Source organism: Tinamus guttatus, unplaced genomic scaffold (assembly GCF_059628265.1).
Source record: "Tinamus guttatus ecotype Peru unplaced genomic scaffold, ASM5962826v1 Tinamus_guttatus_pri_ptg000387l, whole genome shotgun sequence".
Lineage (NCBI taxonomy): Eukaryota > Metazoa > Chordata > Aves > Tinamiformes > Tinamidae > Tinamus > Tinamus guttatus.
In genome coordinates this window covers 194,687-204,549 of record NW_028288921.1, presented here as the reverse complement: position 1 = coordinate 204,549, position 9,863 = coordinate 194,687, and the positions used below count along the sequence as shown (strand labels likewise).

The window sequence follows — 9,863 nt, the reverse complement described above, 5'->3', positions numbered from 1 at the left end:
TTTGTGTGGGAGCAACTGATTCCCATCCTCCATCTCCAGTGATTGCAATTGCAGCTTAGACAAGGAGCTCTCTTGCAGACCTCTATGTGCTGCTCACTTCAGTTGTGGAATCACTTGACCTGCCTGTGGAGTTTGCAGGATATTTTTGAATCCCACTTCATGTCAGGAACTTCTAGACCAGCATGAGACGGGTAGAGTGACTCATCCTCTGAACCTACTGTGAGGGTGACAGAGCACTGGAACAGGCTGCCCAGAGAGGTTGTGGAGTCTCCTTCTCTGGAGATCTTCAAAGCCTGCCTGGATGCCACTCTGTACCATGTGCTCTAGGTGTCCCTGCTGGAGCAGGGGGGTTGAACTTGAGGATCTCTAGAGATCCCTTCCAACCTTAACCATTCTGTGATTCTGTGAAAAGATGAGCATCAGAGGTTCCACAGGAGCACATTTCCATTTCTCATAGGTAGTCATGCTCATCTGAATCAAAGCTGTCTTTCCAAAAGTTCAGCTTAATCAGGCTTGCAGAGATATGTGAGGGATTGGTGAAAGCGTGTATAAGAAGAGGCTGATTCCCCCCACCGTCATGTCTGACCCTATCCGTGCAGATGTCTCTGTCAAATCCAGTTGCCTGGACTTCCTTTTCTAGTGAATGGAGGGAAATAAGTGCTCTTAACAGACTTTTAATTACAGATGTATTTCTTAATGACAAGCTAAGGGCCTGCAGGAACCGCCTCCAAAATTTTCAGCACTACAAGGGAACACAAGGAGCCCAGGGCATCTCCAGCAGTGCCAGCCTCTCTACGTGATCAAATGGAATCAATCCCCTAATGCAAATTATAGTCATAACTGAGAACATTCCCAAAGAATAACAAAGATTGCCTTTTCCAAAACATCCGTCAGTCTTTAACATTATGAAATACATTCTCATTCTTCTAATTTGGCAGCCCCATGTTCGTGCACTACTTTCACCATGGCCATAAAGTAAGGCAAGAAGCAGACCCCTAGGCAAAGTTCTTAGGAGGTTCTTTGGTAAGGGCACCTCTGCTCTTTTCTGGACTATCATTTCTATCATCTTAAGCAGCACAGTGCATGAAACCCTGCTGAGGAAGTGAAGAAGAGAGAGCCTGCTTCGGTGCCTCCAGGAGGAAGACTGTCTTCTGCCACAGACTGTCCTCCATCCTCCTTCTACCTAAAGAGCAGCCCGCAGCAGTTATCATGGAGCTGAGGCTCACCCTCATCTCAACCTGTGCTCAGACTTTGTGCTCTTTCATCCCACAGGACTTTGATCCTGTCTTGCCAAATGCCAAACCCCCAAACCAAGCCCCAACCCCAGGCAATCCTATTGCTCTGCCCAAGGCACAGACTTGCCAGGGAAAGGACAGAGAAGTGAGCTTTCCAGTTGCCCCTTTCAGACATTTCTCAGGCTTCACCTTGTTGGTGAAGGTTGACTGAAGCCAAGTAGGGCTGCACTTGCTAGAATCCCAGTCCCATTCAGCCATTAGCCCACATTTTCCTTCTTCATTATTTACTCTCACTGATTCAGGAGCAGGGAGATTTGGCTTTCCCCAAACCATCCTTACTTTGCTGGACAATATTTCTTACTTCCTCCTTTGTAGCCTCTCTTTTATTCCCCTTACCACATGCTCCCTTATTGACTTGAAGGCCACATGCCAGTTCCCTGTTCTGTCAAGCTGAGCTCCAGAGATGTTTCCTAATTTTACCAACTGTTTGTATGGAGCATTCTTCTTCTTAACAGATGCCTACTTAATGGCTGCCTTTCCTGAGGTCGTCCACCCTTCAGAGCTGCTTGGAGCTGCTCTCCTCAGAGTGGGGAGCCTGGGGCCTTGGCCGCCAACAAAGACATGGTCACCATGGGGACCACACGCTCACAATGGCCTTATGGGCATGCTACCACTGCCATCACAAAGCCCTGGTGGTTTCCTTGGGGACCCTATCATCATGCCCTGCTGGACACCATGGCAGACCCCATCATGATGCCTTTGTGGGGACTGTGGAGGTCCCATCATGGTGGAGACCATGGAGAAAGATGCCATCACAGTGTCTTGGTGAAAACCATGGGGATCCCATCATGATGCCTTTCTAGAGATCCATAGCAGAGATCTACACAAGGCCAGCTCTGTTGCTCTGCCCACTAATCCTCATCCCTACAATCCTGACAGGCTCGCTGTCCATCCCTGCAAAGAGCTCCCTCCATTCCACTACTCTCTCCAGGGCTTCCTTTGTCCACATCACTTGCACCTTTCCCTGCCATCCCAGGCCATCAATTCCTCACTCTTGCTGGAGTCTTCTCCCCTGAGTCACTCCCAGTTTAAGGCTCTCCTCACCGGCTTGGCCAGCTGGTTGATGACCATCAGACCAGCAGATGGAAAGAGTCTCCATCCAAAGGAAATGTGACAACCTGCAGCCTTGTTGCCCTGCTGTGGGCTCAGCTCCAGGTCCTCCTCCAGCTCCTACTGAAAAAATAAAATGAAAAAGAAGAGAAAAAAAAAGAGAGAGAGCGGGAAAGACCCTTGCTATTTGTCCTCTCCAATTTCTTCTTGTAATAAGCTGGTATGAGGGTACATGAAAGCAATATGAATTAGAGTATATGAAATGCAGAATTAAATCATGAATATTAAGGACATGTTTCTCCTTCTTGCATCAGTGCATGCCCAGATGTGCAGGGATGCTGCTGCTGGAGGCATAATCTGTGCATCACTGCTCTGTTCCAGAGCAAAGGCCACCACAGTGGCACTGGCTGAAGACTCCAAAGCCCATGGAGAGACCAGCAGGTTGTGAGGAAGCTCCAAAAGTGCCTTTGCCCACTCTGCCTGTTGATGGCACCAGCAGCACCTTTGCTGGCCCCATCAAGCCAATAAGCAGGGGAAAGGGGATACCCGGGGAATGCCAGGCACCCAAAGGCTGTGGCAGTGCCGTAGGGACCATGGGTGTATGTGCAGGGATTGTACGTGGGCACATGGGCCACTTGTGACTGTCACACCTGCCAAGCCTGAGGCATTAGCCCAGTCCTTGTTCATATCATCTTGCAGGGGGAGCAGAAATTCAGGAGAGGAGAGCTAGAAGGGTTTGAGAGGGCAGAAACTGGAGCAGAGACAAGGCGGGGTGAGAATGCCTCCCATTTATGCAGCACCATGGATGTAGACGGGATGGGCTTTCCCTACAGCCAGTGCTGGAATGTCTTTGGGTACAGGATGGAACTGTAGGATGCCCTGGGACACTTGCCCAGCAGTCACTCCAAGGGGCATGATTTTCCTGCAGGTGCCCTGCTGCATTTGCTAGAGACACGTGATTGTGCTGGACACCCCAGGCATGTGACAAGGCCCTGCCAGCACTTTTCTATGCCATCAAATCAAGGATCTTCACTGAATTACCAGAGCTGCTGCTTAGTGCTATAATCTTTCTATGCTTCATCTTCATAGTTCCTGGGGTTGCCATTTTTGTTGGCACCTGGGGTCATTTCAGATGGGCAATGCAATTCCGCATTGGCCCCCACCCTGATCCTCTAGGATGATGCAGGTCTCCCAGGAGCTGCATCAGAGCAAGTGGGCACTGGCACATGCCTTGGACCTCCTCAGTCTTTTGGACTGTCACCAGAGAGTGTTTGTGTGTGATCAGCTGACTCTCATCCTCCATCTCCAGTGATTGGAACTGCAGCTTAGACAAGGAGCTCTCTTGCAGACCTCTGTGTTGTGCTCACTTCAGTTGTGGCAAGGGGAATCACTTGACCTTCCTGTGGAGTTCACAGGAGTTTTCTGAATCCCACTTCATGCCAGGGACTTCTAGACCAGCATGAGTTGCCCAGACTGACACATCTGAGTAGATCCCTGAACCATGTGTCAAGGAACTCCCTTCCTGTCCTAACTAGGTCAGAGATGAGAATCGGGTGTTCCACAGGAGCACATTTGCATCTATCATAGGTAGTGATCCTCTGATGAAAGAACATGCAATGTTGGAAATAGTCACTCTCCACTCAATGGGAAGAGACAACAGGTGATTACTTCAGTCTACTCCAGTGCACATTTCCCAGGAAGAGCGAACACGAGGGACACAGAAATTGATGAGTTCAGCTGGGCCTCTGTTCCTGAGCGGGGCCAGGCTCCTGGGACGGAGGCAGCTCCTGGCATCCTGGCAGCACTGCCCAGAGGCAGCCGAGTGCAGGAGCAGCTCCTGTGCCAAGAGCAGCAGGACTGCGGGCACTGCCTGCTGCTGCGGACAGGGGAGGAGAGAAGGCAGCGAGAGGGGAACGGCAGTGTGGAGTGGGAGCACAGAGGAGACCACAGCTCTTGACATGGTGAGTTTTGCTTACAGGACAATGCTATGGAGCTTCTTGAAGGGGACATAAGAAGCCATCACACCCCATGGGTGACAGCATTTTTCTCTCCTTTATCTTGGCTTTTGCAGTGCAGAGGAAGAGGAGCTGCTTCAGAGCAGGGATTCTCTAACATACCACCTATGAGCAGCTCATCCTGCTGCCTTCCCCAATAGAAATGGCAGTGATGTGAAGCCGGGGTGTGCAGACAGGGTGAGAGGTCTGCACTTCAGAGCAGGGTCCCTGCACCCAAAGGTGCTGTGTGCCCGCAGCAGTGACTGTGTCGCCTGTGAAGGTCAGCACTCAGCCTGCCCAGGGAGCTTCTCACAGCACTGAGGGGAGAAGTTCTGGGTGGGAGGATTATCCTCCACCAGGTCAGGCTCCTTCTCCTGCTGGGAGGGTGCTGCGGAGGTCAGGTCTGCTCACAGGTTTAGCTGTGAGCACATTTCAGAGGGCACTTTGCAACAGGAAAGGCAAGGCAGGCATTTCCTGAAAGAGAAGCCAGTGAGTTGGTGCTTACAATTTCCTTCCACTTGGTAAGAGCAAAATGGAAACAAAACTGTCAGATTTGGACAACAGATTGAGACTCATTAAGAGATTCAAGGAGCAGCCAAAGAGTCTGCCAGGGACTTGAGACTGTCCCCTCAGCCATCCCTTAGTCCATAGACAGCACCCACTTCTCCTGGGCTGCTGCATCAGGGTCTATCTGAGCTGCTCCTTAGCACCTACAAACATGGGGGTGCCCCTGGACTTTCCCCTGCTCCTGGGAGGTTTCTGCAGGAAGAACTGGGCTCACTTGTGAGTATCGTTGTCCTTCATGTGAGTGAAGTGCAAGTACACAACAGTGAGGGGCAAGGCTCAGTGATGAAGCAGGTCCCATGACAAAGTCCTAACAAGCTTTTTTTTTTTTTTTTTTTTTTTCTGTTGTGATGCACAAGGGTGAGAATGACTGAAGCGCCAAAGATTTCTGCTCTATCAAATAATGTTCCCACAGTGAGTAGGCACCTTTGTGTGTTTGTGTGTGCACAATCATATATATTATTTATATGCACACTTATATATCAACAGACTCCTCCACTTATCCTTTTGCAGAGAAGACTTGATTTCTAAATGTTGAAGAGCCCTGCCATAGAAGGGGTGGACATTGTCTCCTGCAGGTTGTGTGCATCAAAGCTACTCCTTCTCTCTGCAGTGCCTGGAATAAGGGTGCAGGGTGCAGGGTTAAAGGAGGCATGAGGACAAGGTCTATTTCTAGACATCTTGACATGTACAAAGGGTAAGGTCTATCCTTGTTTCCTTTTGACTGTTGTTCTCCCTTGTTGGAGTGAGATCTGGTGTGGCAGACTCAGATAGAAATATCTCTGTTGAGGAGGGCAAGAATGATGGGGGTGAATCCCTCACAGAGCTTTTCTCCTTCAGATACAACTGGTGTGAGGGCTGTATTCAGCTCTCGTGCTGCTCGATGGAGAATATTCCCACTTGGTCTTTGGACTAAGTCCATTCCAAGCAATGCAATATGCTATTCCAAGGTATCTTCACAAATACTACTCAAAGGCTAGTACATCTATTTCCACCCGCAGCAAAGCAGAAATAACTCCTCCAGAGCTATGGGGAGGACTCCCTGCTGCACGTGGCACACTCAGCCATTTCAAAGTAGAGAACCAGAAAGGGAGCTGAAATAAGGGAGAGAGGAAATGTGGGGAGTTCCTTGAGAAACTGAAATCATTTGGCTCAGAAAAGCCTGCTTTAACTTTTGGCTTTCTTTCCTTCCTTGGACAGGACTCCTGTGCCCCTAAGGAACTAATGTCCAACAGCAGCTCCTTCAGCGAGTTCTTCCTCCTGCCATTTGCAGACACGCGGGAGCTGCAGCTCTTGCACTTCTCACTCTTCCTGAGCATCTACCTGGCTGCCCTCCTGGCCAACGGCCTCATCATCACAGCCGTAGCCTATGACCACCACCTCCACACCCCCATGTACTTCTTCCTCCTCAACCTCTCCCTCCTTGACCTTGGCTCCATCTCCACCACTGTCCCCAAATCCATGAGCATTTCCCTTTGGAACAACAGGACCATTTCCTACTCAGGATGTGCTGCACAGATCTTCCTGTTATCAATCTTGTTTTCAGCAGAATTTTCCTCCTCACAGTCATGGCCTATGACCGCTACGTTGCCATCTGCAGACCCCTGTACTATGGGACCCTCATGGACAGGAGAGCTTGTGTCAAAACGGCAGCAGCTGCCTGGGCCTGTGGTTTTCTCCTTGCTCTCCTGCACACTGGGAACACATTTTCCATTCCACTCTGCCAAGGCAACGTGGTGGAGCAGTTCTTTTGTGAGGTTCCTCAGATCCTCAGGCTGTCCTGCTCAGATTCCTACCTCAGGGAAGCTGGGCTTCTTGTGAGTAGTGTCTGTTTAGGCTTTGGGTGTTTCATTTTCATTGTGGTGTCCTACGTGCAGATCTTCAGAGCTGTGCTGAGGATCCCCTCAGAGCAGGGCCAGCACAAAGCCTTTTCCATGTGCCTCCCACACCTGGCTGTGGTCTCCCTCTTTGTCAGCACTGGCATGATTGCCTACCTGAAGCCCCCTCCCATCTCCTCCCCAGTTGTGAATCTGGTGGTGGCCGTTCTGTACTCACTGGTGCCTCCAACACTGAACCCCCTCATCTACAGCCTGAGGAACGACGAGCTCAAGAATGCCCTAAGGAAACTCATCCAGCGGGTCTAGTGCCAGCAACAAGATCTGTCCTAGGGGATTTGGCATTAAGAATAAGTGTTGTTCATTTTTTTCTTGCTTGCTTTTTTTCTCTTATATTACAGTAAAGGAAAAATATATAGTGTGATTCATGGCATTTCTCCGCAGGTATGTCTCTTTTGAATTTGCCACAGGGACCATGTTGAAGCAGGATGCCAGGCTTCCCCCTTCACCAGCAAAGAGGGGGGAGACTCTGAGCCCCACTAAGCAACTTCCGATGTCTCCCATGCAATGAGGAGAGTTTCCCTGTGCACTGTCTCTTCCAGCACTGGAGCTCAGGGACACAGAGTCAGGCTCACACGAGTACAGACAGGGTGAGACCATGGCTCCTGTGGAGAACTCAGCTCCCCTAGCCTCAATCAGGGGACAATTTTACCTGCTATCCCATGGAGGTCATAGTCATGTGTCGCCCGGCACTGGTCCCTTCCTTCTGCACTGCTCCAACAGTCCAAGTGGGGCATGAGTGGAGGGGAGGAGAGGCTGGATGCAGCCTGTGGGGACAGAGCTCTGCTGCTCAGGGCCATCTCCACACTGCCATAGCAGGCATTTCCTTGTTGCACCCTTCAAAGGGGCCACATTTTTTTTTTCCTCTTTTCAAGGCTCTTCTCAATTTCACACTGTCCTGCTGTGCTCTCTTGTGCCTATTTCCCCTAAGTGCTCTTGTGACATGGTGCTTCCTGCTACATTTCTGTGATCTCAGGAAGGACTAGGGCCTGGGCACCCTTATGCCAAACCTGGCCTCCACAAGAACATTTCCTGTAACAAAAGAGCATCTCCTCTGCGATTTGCCTCAAGCATGGCCTTTCTTCACAGATGGATCTCAAAGGGGTCTCGTGTTCTGCTTGTGGACTCCATAGGCTCTAGGGGATGAGCTCCAAGGGTGTTTGATCTGTGTGATCTCCTAGGGACCAAGGGCAACACTCAGAGTTCACCTCTCAGTGGCCAGTGGCAATGGAGATGGGAAATTGTTTCTGAATCACCCGCAGCAGATGGTCTCTCAGGTGACAGTGCTGATGGGATTTGTCCTCCATCCTTCTGGAGGAGAATCTCCAGGAGATCCCCAGGAGAGCTTAGAAGATCTCCACAGTCCAGGTGAGGGCTGTGAGTGGAGCCTCACAAAATGAGGGATGGTCCACCATGGAGTAGCCAGAAGGAGAGCTTAAAATCCAGGTGCACATGAGGAAAGGAGGTCTTTCAGCCCTTGGAGAGACGATGGGGACCCAAGAGGGCAAGGGAAGTGGCACTGGAGGGTGAATCCTGCTGTGAAACACCAGAGACGGGAGCTAGTGCCCAGCCAAACACATCTCCTCCCATTGCAAACACTCTGGGGTCATGTGTCACCAGTATTGGTGGTGGTAGTCCCAGCCAAACTGGGTCTGCTTCTCTCTCTGACCACCATGGACCATAGTCCTACAGCTGCTCACTCTGCAAAGCAGCATCACCAGAACAGGGCAGGTGCAGCAACAGCCTAGCCAGCAATGAGGACACTTATCTGGGAAAAGGCTCTGTGGGGAGCAGAGATGTCCCAGGAAAGAAGCAAGGTAACATCCCGAGATAGAAAATGCAAAGGAGAGCCAGGTTTCTGTGTGCCCAGCTCAGGACAGGAGCTTCTGGGGGGTCTGCAGGACCTGGGGTCCTCTGCTGGACTGTGCTGGGCAGTATGGTGGGCTTGGAGGAGCTGCAGGCAGACAAGGAGGGGATCTGCTGGGCACAAGAGCAGGGAAGAGAGAGTGGTTGGCCTCACTGTAGGGCCTCACCCCCCTTACCAGGGAGCTGCTGTCCTTGTCCTTGGCCTGGTCATGCCATGGACATGGCAGAGCCTGGCCCTGCACCTCTCGCATTCTGACCGGCTGACCTCACTGCCCAGCTCTGCCTTGCACCTGCCACCACCCTGCAGTCCACAAAGCCTTGACAAGGAAAGGCGGGAGCTGAGGAGATCCCACAGAATCCCAGAATGCCTCAGCTTAGAAGGCACCTCTGGAGATCATCTAGTCCAACCCTCCTGCACAAGCAAGGTCACGTAGACCATGTTGCACAGGATCACACCCAGGTCAGTTTGGAATATCTTTGGGCAGGAGACTCCACATCCTCTCTGGACAATCTCTGCCAATGCACTGTCACCCTCACACTCAAGAGGTTTTCTCTGAAACTCAGGCAGAAATTCCTCTGCTTCAGTTTGTGACTGTTGCCTCTTATCATATCACTGCCCCCACTGAGAATGTCTGGCCCCGTTCTCTCAGCACACGCCCTTCAGGTATTTGGGCACACTGCTAAGATCCCATCTCTGCCTTCTCTTTTGTAGATCACAAAAGCACATTGCTGGCTTATGGCTCAGTCTGTAGTCCATCAGGAAAGTCCTCCCTTTCTGGGCACATGACTAACGTGCATCTAATTTAAAAGGAAAGACTAAGTGAGTCAGGCCTGTTCAGCCTGGAGAAGAGAAGATTGAGGGGGGATCTTATCAGCATGTACAAAATACCTGAGGGGAGAATGTAAAGAGGATGGGGCCAAACTGTTTTAAGTGGTGGCCAGCAGTAAGACAAGGAGTAATGGGTACAAACTGAAACTCAGGAAGTTTCATCTCCATATGAGGAAAAACTTCTTTACTGTGAGAGTGGCAGAGCACTGGAACAGGCTGCCCAGAGAGTCCCTTCTCTGGAGATCTTCCGAACCTGCCTGGATGCAACCCAGTGCAACATAATTTAGGTGTCCCTGCTTGAGCAGGGGTGTTGGACTAGATGATCCAGAGATCATCTAGAGATCTCTTCCAACCTCAACCATTCTGTGAT

General features: G+C 50.8%; 1 pseudogene; it reads left to right on the top strand.

Moving 5' to 3' along the window:
- The first annotated feature begins 6,127 nt into the window (after positions 1-6,127).
- LOC148593475 (olfactory receptor 14A16-like) lies at positions 6,128-7,047 on the top strand (annotated as a pseudogene).
- Positions 7,048-9,863: the final 2,816 nt, after the last annotated feature.